The following is a 20,844-nucleotide window of genomic DNA, read 5'->3' as shown; positions in this document are numbered from 1 at the left end:
GCTTCCCCGAGGCTCTGGACTCCGGTCTTCTTCACCAGTGGAGTCGGCCCTGACTTCATTTCCATAGACCCACGCTGACCAGCCCTGGACACCAGCCCTGGACACGGAAGGCTATTCTCCACGGCAAGGGGAGCATCCCCAGAAACGGACTGAATGACATTATCTTAATGAGCATATATCATGTATTCAGAAACTGTGGGCATAGCACTGAATACACTAATTAGAAAAAAATATTTACATGGGCATTTTTATAGTGACCAAGACTCCTCGCCATATAAGGACACACATTTAGTCACATGTGAGGGTGGAGGCAAGGGAGGGGAGGAATCTTCAGGTATGGAGAGCAGAGCTGGGGACAGCAATCGGCAGGCTTCCATCCGTCCATCTCATGGTTCCCGCATCCCCTGGCTGTGTAAATGTCATGGACACAAAGTGAAGGCCACCCTCCCTCTCTTCCTTGGTGTCCAAGACTAGCTGAGAACAGGAACTTCAGGGACAGCACGCCAGAGGCGTTTGTAACCAGCGTGGGGGAGTGCCTGAGAGAGAGGGAAGCGAGAGGGAGGGTGGCTAGCTGGCTGGCAAAAGCTATAGGACGATCTCCTTTGCCCCATTTTCTTGCTTCCAGGTCTTGCCACGTCCTGTACCCAGGCCCACCTGCTCACCAGACCCCCTGCTCGTGCACCATTTCCCCTGGGAGAAGGGAGCTGGGGTTTCAGCTTCCAGACTTCCACCATTCCCGGCGACACACACACACACACACACACACACACACACGCATGGCTGTGGGTGCCTGGGCCTCAGTTTCCTCATCTGTGAGATGGGAAGAGACTCTTAGTGTTTATGATCCTTGTAGGAGTTGACAAGTGAAAGTACTGGGAAGCGGGAAGGGTAGATACTGCTTCTATGTCTTTTGAATGTGAGGCCGGGCGGCATGGATGCATGGGCAGACAGCAGTAAAGAAGTGAGAGAGAAAAAGTGGTTTATCACTGGTAAAGCACTTCACATTGTCATTTAAACGTTAGAAATTCCAGGCCCTTCTTCTGCAGTATGGGTAAAAGAAAATCTTAGACAGCTGAACAAACTTTCCATGAGTCAGTCAGGTGGGAACTTCCCGTCTGCTGCAAACACAGAGGTTGGCACACGGCAGAGGAAGTACCTTTATTCCTCCTCACTTGCATTTGTACAAGTTGCATTCTGCTTTTTGAGCGTTTGCCTGACTCCACAAAACAAGTGTATGAAAGAACATCTCCACCTTCTCCCTCCCTCTCTCCCACCCTCCCTTCCTCCCTTCCTTCTGTCCCTTGTGTGGATGGTAGCAGGCTGTGAAACTTTGCCTTCCAGAAGAGTTTGTATGCCAGTTTATGAACTGAGGTTTCAACTAATATTCCCTCCCCCCACCTCCCCTGCAGATACTCTAAACCAGGCCCTCTACCCACACTGACTTTTCTAGTCTTTGGTCATGAAGAGGTTGGGATTTCCTAGTTCCTGTCTTTAACCAACAAAACCCAGTTGTCAGTTGCCTTTAGCACACAAGTCTAGGGACCCTGAAATCACTAGATCTTTATCTCAGTTGTGTCTCCTCTGACCCATCATGCAGATATGTGACCTGGTAAGTTCCATTTGGAACAACAACAAAGAATGCATTTTCGTGGCTGCTCACTTCACGTCTTCATGTCTAAGTTGCTGTGCATCTAATACGGAGGTGGAACCAGATACACTTTGTACCACAGATGTGTCTGTGGAGGAAGCCTCCAGGACTTTCCTGGCCGAGCTTGCTCCAGACTGGGCAATCTTGTAGCCACAGACAGATGAGCCTGGCAGAGCAGCTGGCACGGTGGGAGAATGTCTAGAATCGGTTTTGAGGCAGATGTACAGGAACTCACCACCATTCCACTGCTGGCGAGTCTGGATTGACCTCCCCTCTGGGAAACGCATGCCTTGGAGACCGTTTTGTTCAGTCTTGCCACTCCAGGGTGAATATTTTCCTCCTCACAGAGCATATTTTGTTAAAACTATTGATGCAAATGTGTGTTAGGTATGTGAGACCCAGTCTCTCCAAACCCAAGGAATGGCTCTGTGGTGTGTCTCTGTGCTAGTCGGCTCCTGGTCCTCTTCCCATGTTAAGACTCCCCAGAGGGCTCTGGCCCCGGAGAACGGTAAACGGGGCAACTGGCTTTTGTCCTCCTCATGCTCCTGTGGTACTCAGCTGTGATGATGGTGGCTAAGTCTTTCGCCATTCCCAACTGGTCTACCTCTTGCTTCATCTAAAATAACTCCAGACCCCAGGAGCCCAGCCTCGTGGTGGGGAATTCAGAAGTCCCTGTCAACCTACAACATAAGTGTCAAAGAAAGTAAAATGTCAATCCCACATTTCAGTTTCTTGGCAATAATTCAAGGATGGAACATCAAGCCACAACGAGGATTTTCCTCACTTAAGGAATCCCTTCTTTTTTTTTTTTGCCAGTCCTGGGCTTGAGCTCAGGGCCTGAGCCCTGTCCTTGGACTTTCTCAAGGCTGGAGCTCTACCACTTGAGCCTCAGCACCACTTCCGGCTTTTTTCTATGTATGTGGTACCAAGGAATCGAACCCGGGTCTTCATGCATGCTAGGCAAGCACTTTAACCACTAGGCCAAACTCCTGGCCCCAAGGAATCCCTTCTTAAGTGATAGTTTAAGCAACTCAGTTCTTATTCTAAACACTTGGCTGTTCATAGTTTTACTTTGCTTTAGGAAGGAAAGATGGAAATGAAAGACATACAGCCAAGTCCAGCTCATGGGCTTTAAAAGCTGTCCTTTGGCATGCCGGGCGAGCAGATCAGTCTGCAGTTCTGGAAGCCTGGAGGAAGGCAGGCTCCAGAGAGTGGGAGAGGAGGAAAATGAAAACTCACTTGGAAGACAGCCTGCGTATCAGTGAATGCCTGTCCTCTTACCCTCCCAAAGTCTTCTAACCTACGGACTTACAGAACTTCCCCATAAAGTCATCCCCCATTTCAGCGGCTCAGCCAGCAGGGAGAGAGAGCTGTTTTCCTAGCACAGATCCTGGCAGCTTCCTGAGGGTCTGGTTACCCACGAGAAAGGCCAGGCCATAGCAGTCAGTGTGGGCCCAGGAATGGATACCTTGTGAATGGAAACCCCGGCCCTGCCCAAGGTACCCCTTCCCTCCTGAATCCCTGAAACGTCCTTCCACGGCAGAAACTCCTCCTTCTGCCATCCCACCCTGAGGAGGGCGGGGAGAATGGCTGCCCAGCAGAGCAAAGAGAGCACGATGAGTCCGCACTTTAAGAAGTTTTTATAATTTCTGTGCTGTTCGTGGGACCTCCACTGAAGGCCTGGGCTCTGTCCCCGAGCTTTTATGCTCAAGGTTAGCTCGAGTTCTACCACCTGAAGGAGCCAGTGTTCTAACCGTGGCTTCCCTGGTAACTAGTTGGGTGTCCTTGAGAAGACTCTTCATGTCTCCAGACTTCTGCATCCACAAGTAAGCCTGTTACATTCTTGAAAAAAAAAATCTCCCTTCACCTGGGATCCTCAGGTCTCAGCCTCCTAATCAGCTAGGATGACAGCCCTGAACCCTGGAATCCAGCTGGCATAGTGCTTTTCTTTTCGCTTGAACTTAGTCCCATTCTCTTTCGAATAGATGAACTCTGTATTAAAGACAACAAAATGGAACGGCTTTTGACTTTTCACTTAAGATGAATGCAAAATTACTACAGTCCCTGTTTGTTTTCTTCATTCTCTCCCACGTTCCCGGATAGTGACCCAGGGTGATGGGATGAAGGTTCAGTTCTGGTCTTATCTGTTCTGTGCCATGTGTGACTAAAGCTGAGAGCGTCGGGCTCCCACTCTACTTACTGTCACTAAGAGGTGAGAGTTAAAGAAAGATGGGTTCATGGCTGAAAAAACAGAAAACAAGTCCCCAAGTTGTGGAGTTAAGATCAGTCTGTCCTCTAGCTGTGGTTGTTCAGAGAGCTAATACTACATGCACTGCCTCTCCCAATAGTGTGTGTGTGTGTGTGTGTGTGTGTGTGTGTGTGTGTGTGTGTATAGAATTTCTCAAAGGTTAACAGTTGATGGGGCTCATTTGCCCAGACAGACGCTTGTAGCTGAAGACAGAGAGCTAGGAAAGAGCATCACAGCATTGTGTGATTTCATATTTGGAGTCTTCTAGTCCCCATGTGTTCAGGAGTCGAGGGACACTTTTGTCTCAAGAAGGGAAGTGCTGTGAGAAGCACGTTAATCTTGATCTTAATGTCGTACTTTCTGTGAAACCATAGTCTGGCATGCCTGGAAAAACAGAGAGACTGTAGAACCTTCTGGTGGAGACGGAGCGGGTGCCTCTGGCAAAAAGCCAGCTCTGTCGCTAACACCGGTAAAAGCCATCTTTTACTTTGTTATTCCTTAAATATTACCAAGTATTTAGCGTGAGAACACAAGCACCTGTTCTCACCTGTTTCACGGTTTGACATGGGTAAACTCAGGTCTGTGGGAGACATAAACTACAAAGTTTTTCTGATGCAAGGGTAAGCGGCAAGCATTTCATTAAAGAATGCTCCCAGCTTAAAAAGATGTTGGAAAACTTTAATTCCAAACTCCAGCAGACATATTTTTTTTTCATGATTGTAATCTAATGCTTATTAAAAAAAAAACAATCGCAAAGCACTTGAAAGTAAAAAGTAAAACAGTAGTCACTGAAAAGCGTCTCCATGGGAGACAGTGACAGTGGTATCTGGCCCGGGATCAGGGGGCCTCTGTCCAGAGCTGACCACAGACATTTTGTTCATCTTACGGAGGGTTTGAAGCCTTTAGGGTCTGGAGCTCTGTCCTTTACTCCTCTCCACCGTGCCCTGTGTTCTGTTTCTATACCAGCACTATCCAGAAGAAATGTAATGTGAGAGGCACATTCCTGATCTGCTTGGGCTCCGTCTGCAGGGGACAGCACGCCGTCTGGGCTTTCCCGAGTCCACGCCTGGCGGCCTCAGGAATTTGGTAGAAATGCAAACCTCAGGCTTCATGCTGGACCTGAGGGTGGATTCAACAGGCTGCTTTTCAGGAACTCTCTTAGGTACTGCTTGAACAACACGGCACTGCAGGCAGCTGAATTTGCGGCTCCGGCTTATAATTATTATTAATAGAAAGAAATGTAGGGGAACCACCAGAGTACCCTCAATTACAGTGTTTTAATCTGGTCTTACGGAGGTACTACACACCACTGGCTGGCTGCAGAAATAACTAGAGCCAGCAGGCTGGAGGTGTGGCCGAAAGATTAGAGCACCGACTTGGCAAGTGCAAGGCCCCGAGTTTGAACCTCAGCACCGCACATCAAACCAACACCAGAGACAGCACAGAAGCAGGAGAAACCCTGAAGGACGGCTTAAGAAGGAGGCCTCAGACTTTCTTTTACCCATTCAGGCCTGGTGAAAGTCTCCCTTCACTGCTCACAAGAAACTAAGGCCCTTTTTAACGGGTGGAGTGCGGTCCCATTTCCACACTGCCGTGGAAAGGAAGACCTGCACCTGGGAGGAAGGGAAGGAGGGGAGGAGGGAGGGAAGGAAGGAAGGAGGGGAAGGGGGGCAGGAGGGAGAGAGTACAACGTGGCCATGGCAAGTCAGAACTAGGGCAGTAGGAAGAGCTCGGTCGCCCGAACCCTGCACATGACTTCACCCCTGGCTGGCCCTGCACCTGTGACTCATTCAAGCAGGAGGCGGTGACAGTGAAGCCATGATGGATGATGAGAGGAGAGTGGTAAATATCTCCGCACCCTGCCCGCGGCCCAGCTGGGAGAGGCCAGTGAGGGCGAGGATGAAGAGACTCTGGAACTCAGGGACTCCCGAGCACATCTGGGGCTGCATGGGGAGACAGAAGAGAAGGACGCCCAAGAGCAGCCACAGGCCAACCTGGGGTGCCGGGAAATGAGAGGATCACACAGTTCTGCCACGGGTCACAAGTCCTCTTGAACTTCCACGTAAAGACACGAGTGCACGAGGGCACTACGAAATGCCGTCCGCTCCGTCCCCCATTACCAGGGTCAGCTCCTTGTACTTTCTGATTGAAGAGCTCGTGATAAGAGGCTTGGGTGCTGGGCCAATTAAAAGTAAACAATACGCTAGTTACTAAAACGGAAGGCGAGATGTGGGTGAGTGCTCGATATCAGTTACAGCTGCCACCCATCCGATCTGAAATGGAAATACAGCCCAGGATCTTTGTGCAGTCTGAGCAGGATTTTAAAAAAAAAGGAAGGAAAGAAAAGAGCTCTTTCCAGCAGAGCTGGGCAAGGGCACGCACAGCGCTTGCCGTGAGATGGTGTGTTGAGGCCCTGGGCTTGTGAAGTGGGCAGAAGGCGCCTCTGTGCCCGTCTGAGAGCTCTGGGCCACCCCAAGTCCACGTCTCGTGTTCAGCCCGGCCCTGGCAGCTTCTTTTCTCACCTGCGGCAGGTGAACAGCTGTGAGGTCAGGTCTACTCTTCCCGAACTCCACTATGGCAACAACCTTTTTTTATCTGCTTTGTAGTGAGCCCTTCTCGCTGGCCTCCCACTCTTCCAGCTGCTAGGCGGACCCCCCGGCTCTCCGTTAAGAGCTCACAACCCCGGAGCAATTGTGGCTGGAAAAGGAGGCCCAGGAGAAAGGAGAGGAGCCATCAGGAATGTCGAGCCATACACCGGTGCAGTGGAAATTCAGACCTCCTGGTTTTTATAAACCAACAGCGCTGGCTGCACTTGAGTGCCTTTGCCATTCCAAAACCATCGCCGTGACTTCGTGGCTGTTTGAAATCTTTTGTTTATCCCTTTTTCCCTCCTCAATAACTTTTGGTGTTTATGTCTTATAAGAAAACTGAAGCTTATGAGTCAAACTAAGAGGGAGAAAATGAGTTCTTAAGCCTAGAGAAATATTTGCCTTGGGCCTATGTACGTGTAAAAGTCCCCGGGAGCTGTGAAGGTTTATTCCTGGGTCACTAGCTGTGCATGAGAGGATGGGCTTGCCCTGTGACCCTTCCACAGAGAGGGGCTGAGCAGCCAGGAGAGGATGGAGGATGCTCCTGGAAAATGTCCATCTCATCCTTCCAGGCATGTCACTTGAACACAAAGTGGCAGATAAGGACCACATTAAGTCTAACGGCTATAGAATTACTTTGTTCTCCTCTGTATTTCTAGTGCTCAGCAGTGAAGAGTGACATGCCTGATGTTTAAATGAGTATTTACTGTAGGCCAGATGTCACGCTGAATGTTTTAATCTCCCTGAGAGCCATTTCTCTTATCCAGATGAGGAAGCATGGTGAGAGAAAGGGTCCCTGGACCTTTTGACTTTCTCTAAGTTGTGTTTCCAGGCTTCGTTATTATCATTATTACACATATGCATAAACATCAATTTATGTACATACGTACATACACACACATGCATCTGTATTCTCAATCAGGAGTGAATTTCCCTTCCAGAGCACTTGTCAGTGTCTGCACACTCTCTCTCTCGTTCTCAGCAGTGGGAGGGGGCATCCAGGAGGTGGATATGAGTGGTGGGGTAATTATTTGGCTGGCCCCTGCTCCTCTGGCTGACAGCAAAGGGCGGGAGGCAGCCCTGTGGTCCGGAAGTCAGCTCTGCCCTCTGGTGGCACAGCAGCATTCGTTCGGAGCCCCACGAGTGCCCCCTCCCCGTGCATTTGCAGACTGTGCATGGGAAGCGGGTGGTGCCTTCACTTTTAGGCTCTCCTCTGTGGATCAGCAGGTGGCACACAACATGTCACCAGGGCTCTCATTCCAACCCAACCAAGCAGAGTAAGGAGGAGCCAGGGAACGTGTGCCCAGAGACACACAGACACTCTTTCTAGGTCTGCAAACCCAGCTTGATCTCCTGCCCCTCGCCGCCTCGACAGTTACTCTCCTCACTCACAGGGGCAGACGATATTTATTGCTGTAGCCAGACAGAACATTCCTGCTTTCTAAATAGCAACGTCAACAGATTTCTATGACCCAAACTCCACGTCCACGGTTTTAATAGCTGGTTGGTTCCCATGATCCCTTCCTTCCACGTTTCTTACAGACTGGTTCAGGAAGAAAAGCACCAGGCCTCTGAAAGCGTGGCTCTACTGGGGGACATGACAGCCCCTTTCCCATTATGAACTTGGTTCTCTTACGATGGAAACTCCGTGGGCCTCTCTTATCTCTGGGCGCAGCCTTTTCTGTATACCTGTGCCAAATGGCTAACGTCTGAGTGAGGCATTTGAAGTCAGGCTGCGCAACTCCACGGGAGACCAACAAGGTCGCTCACAAGGCCTTTCCATGGAGAAGATCAGAGCATTCGAAGGATGTCCACAGCCTGTCCCCGATAGTCAGGGTAAAACAGAAATGAAGAGAAATCCAGGAAGCAGCAACAACAACGACGATGACGATGATGACAACGACAAAGATGCCACTGAATGGAAGCAATCAGAACTGGGAGCGCAGAGACACAGCAGATGCTGAGATGGGGTCTGAGTGAACTCTGAACGAGCAGACAACATGACTAAAGACGCTGGAGTGGGAGAATCAGTCAACTGCACTATTGGCAGGGATTAAAAAAAGAATAATAAAAGCTTATCGCAAACACTGGTCTAGCATTAGGGATTGAGGTTTCTGGGTCTTTTTCTCTTGGCCTCTCTAGAAAATTAGGACTGTAGGCAAATCATTCAATCTCCACTCCCTGCAGGAAGGTTCTGCTATTGAGTAAGCAGATCTGTTGGCTAAAGGAGTAGCACATTCATCTTGGATGAGGATAGAATGCAATAACATACTCTTGGGGTCGGGGGAGGAGGTTGTAGCCCTCACAAAACTTCCTGTACAAGTGAGCCGAAAAAAACAGATGAACTTTTGTGAAAGTGTTTCGCATTCCATCTGAGGGCACCATGTGTATTATTTTGATTAATTGCTGATTTGACCCAGAGGGTGTATTAGCTGCTGCTGTGCCGTGTGCCTTGCACAGGAATGGAAACCCTCGGAGAGGAATGGAAAACAGCATTCTGAAGACTGAATGTTCTCTGGCGGATACAAAGGCGCCACGTTGTGGGTCTGCACGTCCAGCCATTGCAGTCTGGACTGAAGCATGCTAGTTCATGGAAGGCGGTGCCATTTGGCTCCATGAGCTAGAGACAGGCTGGGAAGGTCAGCTGACCCTTTTTATCCGAGAACTCTAGTATTAAGCAAATATTATGCAAGAGGCTGCTGAGATGGAGCTCAGTGGGTGGGGGGAGATTTGTGGGTGCTCAGAGCACCTCACATTCCCCTGCAGAATGGCTTCCACCTATGTCTCAGTTCCAGTGCTGGCTGTGCCTTCTATGTCTCTATGTGCGCTGCCCAGCCGGCCTTCTGGATATGCCTACAGTGAGCACAGCCCCTTCATCGCCTGTGCAAAGATTCCTGTTTGCCTCCTTCCTGGGTCTGTTTCTATTGATTATTTTCTTGCTCTGGATTAGTTTCTTGTCTGCAGTTTCATAATGAATGCTAAGCACCGTGGGGGTGTACTGAGTTGGGCAGTGGCTGTTTCACTGTATCAAGTCTCCAGTCTTGTTCTGGGAAACGGTTTTGTTTGATTCTTTTGGCCCTGGTTTTTAAGTTTTGCCAAGTAGGATCAGCACAGTGTTTTGTCTGGGAGTCCTCTTTATTTTTTCTTTATTTCCCTTTCCCTGGAGCAAAACCTTTCTGAGGATGCCGCCTGAGGCCAGGAGTTGTGAGATTTTCCACACTGACTGGGGTGAACGGAGCTGATTTGGGGCAGCAGGGGGATCTCTGGGTCCTGTTTCCCTGTAGGCCCTTCAGTCAGTCACCCTCCCATACTGAAATGCTGGCGGGAAGGGAGGGGAGGGAAGTCTTTGTAACTCTCCAGTGCCTTTTCCTGGCTCATCTCCCTCCTCTCCGGTGCTCGGGGTTACTAGTGCCTCTGTTATCTGACGGTGACGGTCCGTTTCAGGCGTGTGTGTGTAGTTTCTCAGTTGTTTCTGGTGGGCCCATAACTTAGGTCCTTGTTATCCCTCCTGGCCTGAAGGAGAAGTCTCTGGGTATGTGTTCTGACCTGTATCTTCTCCTGCTGTTGGATGCTGGAGGAATGACTACGCCTCATCTCTCTCTTTGCGATCAGGATCGGACCACCATGCTGTAGTGATTCATCAGAGGGAGACCAGTAACCATGCCTACACCTTACCTACCTGCTACCCGATTCCGGAAGAAAACTACTAGGCTTCCTCCTTTCCTTTGTCAATTTGTGAGGCAGAGAGAGTGCTACAGGGATCAATCAATCAGGCAAAGAAGCACACACACAGAATGGCGGGCTTTCGTAAGAGCGGGCCGAGCTCTTGCCCTGAGAGGACATACCCAAGCCCTTTTCTCTTGTCCAAACACAGAGCCTTGCTTTATCTGTCACCCTCTTGCTGGCCGCTGACCTGGTCCTTCATCTTTGGACCTGCTGGCAGAGGGCCTTCAGAACAGGGAGGGCGCTTAGCTGGCTTCCAGCCTGAGCCCCCGGGGTACCGAGTTTGCCAGAGGTAAGCCGAGACAGCACTGCGGAACCATCAACGGCATGTGCAGGCAACCATAGGCATCTTGTATTTTATTATTTACACCATAATTCACAGTCATTGTCAGTGAACGGTGAAGCGAAAAAGAGGCATAAAACTATTAATTGAGAGCGTTTGCCCACAATTATCAAAGTATGGTACTCATTCAGCAAAAAGAAGTACATTAACATTTGAAAAGAATATGATGTGTGTGCGTATGTGTGTGTGAAGGAAAGATATCTTTCTTCTGGCATATTAAGATGTCAGCCTACTAACGTAGTAATTTGAATGAAAAAGAGAATCCTATGGCTTTTTTCTTATGGCATGTTTATTTAGGCCAAACCTCTGTGAGGCAGCTGGATTAATTACTTTTATACTGTTAAGTACTGTACATAGTTAATTATTTCATCTAAGTCATGTCTGAGCCAAACCTGTGAATTACACTTTACACCGGGCACCAACAATAATTCACGACCCCCTCTACACTGCCACTTGTTAGTATATTACGTTTTACTTGAAACTAGATGCTAAAAGTTTGCAAGAGGCTTTCAAAGACTACCCCATGGCATAAATCCTTAAATTATGGATTTCAAAATTGAGGTGGACACCATGCTATGGCGGGGAGTTATTTAGAGGCAGAATGAGAGTAGCTTTGGCCCCCAAATCCACTTTCTTGTGTCTTATTCTTATCTGTTGACTCTTAGAGCTTCAAGCTGCTTATTTTTACAAAGAAAAATACTGCAAACTTCACATAACGCAAATCTTTCTTGGTCCATTTTTACGATCTTTGTTGTTGTTGTTATTTTGTTTATGTGACAGTACTCTAGCTTATATTCAGGGTCTGGGCACTGTTCCTTGGCTTTTTCACTCAAGGCTGGAGCACTACCATCTCAGCCACAACTGCACTTCTAGGTTTTGTGCTGGTTAACTGGAGTGAGAGTTCACAGACTCTCCTTCCTGGGCTGGCTTTGAACCAGGATTCTTAGACCTCAGCCTCTAGAGTAGCTGGGATGACAGGTGTGAGCCACCTGATGTCCAGCTCATTTATATAATCTTTAATAAGAAAAATAATACAGACTCAGCATTCTTTGCTCTTTGACATTTTAAGGGTAGGCTCCCCTACCTCTCTACTAGCACATTTTCAGATTTTCTTTCTTTGGAATGTGCAAATACTGCCAGGCCCCATGTCCTGCTTGAAGCACAATTTCCTTTTCTTGTGGAGACTTTCGAATTGTTCAACCACTAGAGGTCTGTATTATCTATTAAAAAATAACCACCTAAAACTTTACAATTTCAGTGCCTAGTTCTAAAGATTTAGAATCTGTTTAAGCCCTATCACCAAGAAATTGAAACATAAGGAAACAACAAAAACCCACAGCACTTTAAGAGACAAAGGACATTTGGTAGAAACCCAAACATTTGGGAAGAGAGTAGGTAACCCCACTATTTGAGTAGGCTGTGAATACTTCCTCCCTCAGCCAGGCAACAAATCAGAGGAACAAAATTTACCTTCTGCAAGATGCCTGTGCAAAACAGATCCCTCCTCCTTGCCTTTAGATCTGTGTTTTACCATTAAACTTTAATCCATTTTGTTCTACTGCAACAAGACAGGAAGTGACTGAATTAATTCTCATCAAGTTCATTTCTAATGCCACTTTTTAAAAAAAAATCTCTTTTATGAGGGATTTTAAATAAAACTTCTCTGGTGAAGGTCCTTTGAGGCTCACTTTCTAATCTTCAATGTGATTCCACATGTGAATGTACGGGGCAAGGCCATGTTCTCTGGGGGTCCCCACTGCAGGCTGCACCCCCAACGCTTTCCCTATTTGAGTCTGCTCTCCATAGGTCAGTCATAGATAACCCTGGTTTGGAACTTCCTAGAAACCTGGAAATGAGAGTTCTTCATCTCGGGCCCCTCCTGATGAGAAGAGATGAAAAGGGACTCTTTGCATACACACGTCTGCGTGCAGACATTTCAGTGGAGTGGCTGAAACTATCCCAGCTGTGAGAGGCAGAATCCACTGGGGTTGGTCCCAGGGTTTGTGTACAGGGAAGCATATGGGGGAAGAAGAAGTGGACGCTGGTTGCCAGGCGAGGGGGGAGGCCGAGAGGCTTCCTCCTTGTTTAAAAGGCGTAGTTACGTCGTGTTCCAGCCTCTGGAAGCAGAAGCCCGGCCAGCGCTGCTTCTCTATCAGCCTTGCTCCTCCTTATTAAAACACAGTCATTTACAAGTGGAATTTGGCAGATCATCTGGGTCCATTACAAAGGCTAATATTTAACAGAAAGGAAAATAACTCATCCCAGGCCTACACATTCTACATTCTACATGCATGTGTGTGTCTATAATGCGTTTTTATGTTTTTGCAGGCAAAAAAAATGTTGAGAGTTTTATGCATCTTGAAACTAGGATTCCGGAATAATTTTAATAAATGTCTTTTACTGTTGCTCTACCAGAATTGCAATGATTTATTTTGCTGTGGAATGAAACTAATTCACAGTGCGGTAATTCCTACGGCAGGCCACGTTATTGAAAGTTGCTAAGTGTTCTCTGCTTCCTGTTGCCATTTCTGCCTGTGGCTCCTGGCATATGAATTAGCAATTTTCTTCACTGAAATGAGACAGAAAAATCATCTGCCTTTCTCTATTCTGAACACCCTCCCCCCAGCCCCTCTACTCTTCTGTTATTCAAATGACATTAGCTTATAATTCTGCCCAGTATCCCTATAACCTGTAATTAAATCCTAGCACAGTGTTTACTTACATGGGAGGAGGGGAATGCTTCCATGGTACAGTAAGATTTTAGGTACTGGAGACTTGGTTGGGGGAAGGATGGAAGAAGGAAGGTGGTAGCTGGAACCCCAGTGTGGGTCCTGGCTATAGCAGTGGCTGGTTAGTGGGCTCAGCTCAACAAAGGGTGGAGACCCAGTTGGCTCTGGGTTTGTTTATTGTCACCGATTGGGAATTCCCGTGAGTGATGGACTGGACACCTGAGGCCAAGAGTGTCCTGTGAACAGATGGCGGCTGGCTCCCGTGCTCTCCACCTATGCAGTGTCCACGGAACTCAGCTCAGTGACAGGCAGCACCTCCCAGGACAGCTGCTAGCAGCCAGGCCCCGCCCAGCACCACGGTCCTCCCAAAGTTTTCACCCTCAAAACTAGATCACAGCTTGGGAGAGCTTCAAGATGACTCATTCTTGGATGAGAGAGTTTTTCCCCCTATTTATTTATTTATTTATTGTGAGAAGGGTGTACCATTTAGGTATTTTAAAATCAATCTCTCTCTCTCTCCCTCCCCCCCCCCTCTCTCTCTCTCTCTCTCTCTCTCTCTCTCTCTCTCTCTCTCTCTCTCTCTCTCTCTCCCTCTCCCTCTCTCTTTCTCTCTCTCTCTCTCTCCCTCCCTTTCTCATCTGGATGGTGACCCTATATGCAAGACACCAGCAGACAAAACACTGGAGTCAAGCTGAGTCAGTCTGAGAGGAGACATTTTTGAGAGCCATTAAAAAGTTGGAGGGCAAGACGCAGCTCAAATTCAGGGAATCCGGAAGCAAATGAAAACCCCTATGAACTCACTTAGGATGCAGTTTTCATTCTTCCACCCCTGTGACTTAGAGTTCTCCAATGCCCCCCTTTCTCCTCTCTCTCCCTCTCCCCCCCCCCCTCTCTCTCTCTTCCCTTTCTAGTAGCAAAACCTGTGGGATGGAGATTTGAAGCAAGTTGGACTGGCTTCCTTTTTCTTGAGAAGTTGAATCCTGGTTGACTTTCACTCCCCTACCTTAGTAACACTGGGATCTAGGACTAGAATTACCTTATTTTTATCCTGAGAACAAGGAAATAAGGAAATCAAAATAGTGGCGGGGGGGGCTGATTTGGGCCATCTGGTCTTCATACAGCAAGTCTGTAGGACACCCTGCAGTCACACTACTCGCAGGCTGTACTGGGAGACGCACCTACACACAGATCAGGTCAGCGGGGCCCAGCTCGCCTGTGTTTGCGTGGGGGAAGGGGTGTGCTCTCTGCTGGGCTCTGAAGGGTGGATTCTCAACATGTCCTAGCGCCTTATAGATATGAGGTCAGAAATGGGGGCACACAGAAGTCCATCCTGCACGGAGACAAATACCTGACTGCATCATGCTGTGGACTTGCCCTGGGCCCCGGGACTCCACCAGCAATGCTCGTTTGGGTTATACTTCACTTTAACAACCTGCTGGTGATTCAGAACGAACCCCCACATCTTTGTGAGGTCCGCCCTGCCCCCCCTCCAGAGCCCCCTCTTTAGCTCTGTGAGAGCAGGTAGGGTAGTCCCACTATGCGCGGGGGAGAGGGAGGGCAGCCCCCATGAGTGGCTCTGTGGAGGGGAGCTGCACCGCGGGCCTGGGGCCTGCAGGGTCCCTCTCCTTCTCGCGGTGTCTCTGCAGAGATTAGTGTGTTCTAGGTGTTGTGTGGTTGAATTTTTCTGACATTAAAAATGTTTCCTAGTAAATGGTACTTAATTACTCATTTGCTCACGTTTAGGGCAATTCAAAATATACGTATTTGACAAAGACAATAAGTAGGAATTTCTTATAATAAGTAAGAATGGTGGTGCTGAGTGCTGGCAGCTGACACCTGGAATCCAGGCTACTCAGGAGGCTGAGATCTGAGGATCCAAGTTCAAAGTCAGCCCAGTGTGTGACTTAACTCCAGTTAACTACCAAAAGGCCAGAAGCGCAGCCATGGTTCAAGTGGTCGAGGATTGGCCTTGAGCAAAACAGCTGAGGGAAAGAAAGTGCCTGGACCCTGAGTTTAAACCTGCTCTCCCACCCCACAGATGATGGCATTTGAAAAATCGCACTTTTTTTCACCATCTTTCGGGCACCAGAATGTCCGGGCAATCGCTGGGGGATGCAGCCATGCTCCTGCACAGAGCAAGGCACCTTGCTCTGGCTCTCAAATGTCTTTAGGTGGCTATGAGGCAGAAGCCCACAGGGAGGGTGACATGCCAGCTCATGGGGGCAGCATGGCGTCATGGACCCATGTTTCTCCCTCGCCCCTGTCCGCCAGAAATAGCAACGGACTCTGCCCGAGCCAGGAGGAGAGGAGCTGTACAAAATCAAATTAGCAGGAGAGAAACAATTAGTCTTCATTTTCTTGTTTCCCAACCTGCAGCCATCGATTGTTAACTACGCCTGTTCCCTCCTCCTCATTAGGGAATCTAGAAGAATTGCAGGGCACGTAAAATGCACAGGGATGATGAAAGACAAAACAACACCAGCTTAAAAAAAATAGCACCACGTCAGAACAGATTACCCACAGCTTTTGTGTCTGTGAAACAGTTCATGAAATAATTTTCACCTTACTTGTGGATGTATGTAAAGGAGAGATCTGGATGACGTGGGGGGATGTATGTTCGGGCCCAGGAGTTCTTGAGGACATGGGTGCATCGGATGCGGCTGAGGAGGAGAGATTTCATGAAAAGCAATCTCCTGACAATGGTGTACAACCTCCACTCCGGGGCTTGAAGAGTGGGTCGTCAGGACCAGAGATGTAGAATTAACAATCAGACAATGCCAGGTGCCGGCCCTCACGCTGGTAATACCAGCTAAAAAGGAGGTTGGGGTCTTAGGGTCTCGATTTGGAACCAGCCTGAGCAAGAAAGTCAGTGAGACTCCATCTCTGAGGACTGGCCAAGAACAGGGAATGGAGCAATGGCTCCACGAATGCCAGTCAGAGCACTAGCCTTGAGCAACACAGCTCCGGGACAGGACCCAGGGTGGTAGGCCTGGCAACAGTGGTGGGCCATTTCGTCCTATTTCAAGGCATTTTAAACCTCAGGAAAAGCTGCTCAGGCTCGGCCTGCTCGGGGCCCCAGGGCTCTGCAGGGCCGAGTGTGTCTGGAGCTCTCTGCCTGGCAGAGCTCGGTACCCGGCAGGTCCCGGGGACTGTCCCCGTCGAGAGGTCTCCGGAGCCCCTGCCTTCCGATCCTCCCGTCACCTGGCATGCTCTGTATTCCACACGGCTGTCCTTCTGTATGGGACTGGAAGTGGGGTTGAAAACAGAGGCTTCTCTTTTGCCAGTCCTGGCATTGGTAGGCAGGTGCTCTTTCCCCTGGGCCATGCCTTCAGTCTTTTTTTATTTTTGGTTTGTTTTGCTGCTTATTTTTGACCTGGGCTCCGACTTCCTTCCTGGCATGAGCTCGACCTGTCCTAGCTAGGCTAGCCTGCTTTACCCCACTCCACCCTCAACCCACAGCCCCCCCGACTCACAGCCTCACAAGCAGTTAGGATTCCAGGGGCCGTCCACCGGCACCGGGCCAGGCCAGGCTCCTGTCTGAGAAGGGGCTGGTGGCAGCTGTCACGACCCTTCACTGAAGGAATGACAGCTCATGTCCAATGCTACCTTCACTCAGAAGGGCTGGCCCTGGCTTGAGATGGCGTTGACAGTCCTACTTCCCCCCCACGTCTGCTCCAGAACTGGTGTCCAGATCATGGTGGCTGAGACATAGAAAACCAGTGGGGTCTGGGCAGGTCAGGCAGTGTGTGCAGCCTGGGAGAGGCTGCCTCGGCCATGGGGTCCTCACAGGCAGGCTCTCAGAGGTGACCGACAAGCAGCACACAGCCCTGGTGAATAAATCCCAATCACAAAGCCCTTCCCCAGTGCCAGCTGCTGCTCACAAAGAGGAGAAGCTCTAGGTCATGCCTTTTGGTGTTGTTTTGTTTTTCTGATCACTTTTCCAATTACCATACTCCGACTTAGATGTGTGCCTGACTCCACATTCAGGACTTATCAAGTCTAATTACATTTCCTTCCCAACGAAATTGTCTGTCACCTTCCCCTCTTGGGAGAGAAATGGCCCCTCTCGAGTCTTCCACATCTGATTATTGCAAACCTAATTGATTTGCGACATTGCATTAATAAAGTTAACTAAAACTAATTATATATATTGAATAAAAGTTTCCTGTGAAATGAGTTTTTCTATTTAGCTTAAGGGTGCTTTAATTGCTAGCATGAATTGCTGAGAAGGTTAGTAGAAGCACTTTCTCTTGGGATGTAGTATAATCTATACATATTTGTTCCCAACCAGTATGGAATGATAGATGGGGACACAAAGAAACCAGAAAAGGGAAAAAAAACCCAATCAAATATGGAGGATTTTGAAGTATCTCCCCTTGAGGGTCAAATCACCAAGTAGGTTATATATATATATCTCTTCATGGATCTTTCTGATAACATGGTCATCGTTTTATCTTAAGGACTATCTTAAGGATTCTGCAAATACAACTATATTTCTCACTCTTGGACTCAGGTATGTTTGGCCTAATTTCTCTGGGGGAATCGTATCTGTGCCTCAGTTTCCCTGAGCCCAGGTGATGTCAGTCATTTCTCCAGATCACTTCTCGCGTTCGTCATTCGCTCGGTTGTGCATAGATAAACACATTGTGTGCAAATCAGGGACAAGGATCCAAGAACAGTTCGGGGCTGGTCTGTCGGGGTTATACAATAACTTTGCTGAGATGCTGTTGTCACTCTGCCCCAGTGACTGAAATTGGCACCGCTGGTGGTTTGCACTGCCGAAGAGGCCTCTTCTGTTGCTGTTGTTTTTAACACTGGGTTGAACACTGAGCTTTACTCCTGCTTGCGAGGCAGGCAGTCTACCTCTTGAACCACGACTCTATCCCTAGCAGTCACTTGTTCCATCCTCTATCCTCCGATCTTCCTGGAAAGACAAAGAGGCAGCAACGTGCCCATTGCTGGCCTGGGAGATTCACTGAGTTCTCCACGCCGCTCTCCCCTATGCTCTGACTCACCTGGGAGGGCCTCGCTCGTCTCTCTTTCGTCTTTTCCCCTGTGAGAGTGCTTCACTGTGCAGACCAGGCCCAAAGTCCTCGTTCTCCCAGGGCTCGGATCGTGGCTGGGAATCAGTCGCCATGCCTGGCCTGCCTCTGTTTCTTGCCTGGGCAGAATGAGCCTGTGCTTCCCTAGAGCACTGCTCCTCCTGGTTGGGTCTGGAGGGCGCAGTACCATCTTGTCCCCATGTCACCCTGCTGGAAGAGGCTAGTCTGGAAAGGCAGGAAAGCCTTGTTCCAGTACCCGGCTGTCATTGCCAGGTGGGCATGGCAGCACTGCGTTCTGGGAATGTCTGAATGACTCCATAGCCGAAGTCGTCTTCAAAGTCTAAAGACGAGTAAAATGTTGACAAGAGAAGGTGACCACACTCTTGGTATAAGCCGAAGGTTCTTATTGCCAGCAAAACACAGCCTCTAAATTTAGAAGGCTAATTCTCTTGGCCCTTTCAATCATGAAAAGTATGAATAGTAACTTAACTCCTACGTGGCTACATGCTAAGCAGATCTAGAGGTATAACTAAGCAAGGGAACCTCATTCCTGTAGATAAACTGTGGTTATGTCCAGTCAACTTCTTCATACATTACAAGAAATGAAGAACCTAAAACACTGGGAGAGTAGCTAACGTGCTGAATCCCTCATCTATAATAGGCGGGAAAAACAGGAAAAGGGTAGAAGAGAGCTATGGCCCAGATGACTTAATACTGTGAAAATTAGAATTTCAAAAATATTCTAACCTTCCCAAGAAAGTTGCAAAGCACATAAACCTTTACCCAGTGGAGAGACTAAATTTAACTTCATTGTAGTTAATTCACATCTGAATTTAGATAGCCATGTGAACCAAGTGGCTGCCATATTGTATGGCCCAGACCTACAGATTTTTAGGCCATTAAGGAAGGCCTTTCTTTTTAAATGTACTAACCAGGCTCTCCTCATTTGTCCTGAGATTTCAACACCAACTCTCTGTCTCTATACAACCAGCCTCAAAATGCTGTTTGCACAATGCTGGGTGAAATCAATAAGAGATCAGAGTTCTGTAGTCACAGTCTGGTGATAGTTTTAAAGGGGTGTTACGGAATTCAGAAGGTCTTTCTGCATTCTGGTAGTGTCTCTGCCTGAAATGGGACCTTGGTTCTTTTACAAGAACAAAGACAAGGTTGCTGGTCTGGCAGAATTGATAAAGCACCTGTTCTTTAATGAACAAAACTGAAACATGCTGTGTGCTTCCATCTGAAACTTGAAGGAGTGAAAAAGTTAAACATTTTAAAAGCTATCTTCTTCAAAGTTTGGGTACTCTCAGTCAAAAGGCCTAAGTTATTTTGGAAGTTGTGTCCCCCAAAATGTGAATGTTGGGAACAGGAGGCTTTGGAGAAACAGGACAGGAAGGTAGGCCCGGCCACACTTCCAGGGGCAGGGGGAGGGGACACTCTGCTCCTGGGCATCACGCCCTCTCGCCCCTTCCTCTGGTGCTCTTGTCTTGCCATCTTCCTAACAGCGACGCGCATTTTATGATGCCATTGACCAAAACCACGCCCAGTCCAGACGTCACAGCTTATCCACAAAGCACCGCCACAAAGCAGAAAAACACGTGTGTGTGCACCAGAACAAACCCTCAAGATACCCAGGGGAAAGCCCTCTGTGGAAGCCAGTACGGGTGTCTCCGGCTCGGCGCCAGCCCTGAGTGGGTCCTAACACCAGTCTACAGAGCCTTTTCCAGGAAGTGTTTCCTACACGTAGAGTCCACCCGGACATGAGAGGGGAGCAGCCGTGCAAGGGGCCTTGTGCCCTGTGCGGGGCCTTGTTTAGCCTCCAGCACCACATTTGCGACCGATAAGAGACACTCACCTGGGGGCGACTTTCTGGCCTGGCTTCAGTGACTTACTTAGATCCAGCCATCTTAGCTCAGTCTGCCATAGAGCAAATCTGCAAGAAAGAACAGACTGGAATGATTCATGGAAGGTGGTGGTGAGGTGTTTTTTCATTTTTTCTTTACAGAGTAAACGTTCATACAATGCATTCAAAGTCTATTGGAAGAGATAAAGGCACCCTTCACATCAAGATCCTGTTTTTCTTTCCATAGACTTGGGTTGTTCTAACTTGCTTCCCCGGACATATATGTCCATGTATACGTATATGTGTATCTGAATATGTACATGTGTGTGCATGGATATATGTATACATACATATAAAATCTTCCCTCCCTCCTCTCTCTTTTCTCTTTCCCTTCCTGTCCTCCCTTCCTCCTTCTGTCTCTCTCCTTCCTTTCTTTTCTTTCACAGCACTGGAGTTTGAACTCGGGGCTTCAATCTGGCTAGGGTTTCCTTAGTTGAGAGTGAGGTGGTCTTCTTTTTGTATTCTTGTTTTCAGAAGGTCGTCCTCTCCTTGTATCAGCCATCCCTGAACTTGCTTGCTTTTCCATCGCTAGTCCCAGTTAGGCTACACAACCTTACATAGCCTTCCCAGGGTTTTGGCTTATCTTTAGAATTTATGGTTCTTTAAAAAATATTCATTAA

At 48.4% G+C, this 20,844-nt stretch overlaps 1 protein-coding gene and 1 long non-coding RNA gene across 2 annotated transcripts in view; one reads left to right on the top strand and one right to left on the bottom strand.

Annotated features, from left to right (window-relative positions):
* LOC150038926 (uncharacterized) overlaps positions 1 to 20,844 on the top strand; it is a 99,797-nt gene that overhangs the window by 55,048 nt on the left and 23,905 nt on the right. The window lies entirely within an intron of this gene.
* LOC150038927 (type-1 angiotensin II receptor) overlaps positions 1 to 20,844 on the bottom strand; it is a 31,750-nt gene that overhangs the window by 3,797 nt on the left and 7,109 nt on the right. Inside the window, exon 2 of the mRNA XM_090328204.1 lies at positions 20,177 to 20,254. The gene's annotated coding sequence lies outside the window, so the exon portion shown is untranslated. The remainder of the gene's footprint in view (positions 1 to 20,176; positions 20,255 to 20,844) is intronic.

This window comes from Megascapheus bottae, unplaced genomic scaffold (assembly GCF_031878675.1).
Source record: "Megascapheus bottae isolate mThoBot1 unplaced genomic scaffold, mThoBot2.hap1 H_3, whole genome shotgun sequence".
Taxonomy (NCBI): domain Eukaryota; kingdom Metazoa; phylum Chordata; class Mammalia; order Rodentia; family Geomyidae; genus Megascapheus; species Megascapheus bottae.
This window is presented reverse-complemented; position numbering and strand designations above follow the sequence as displayed.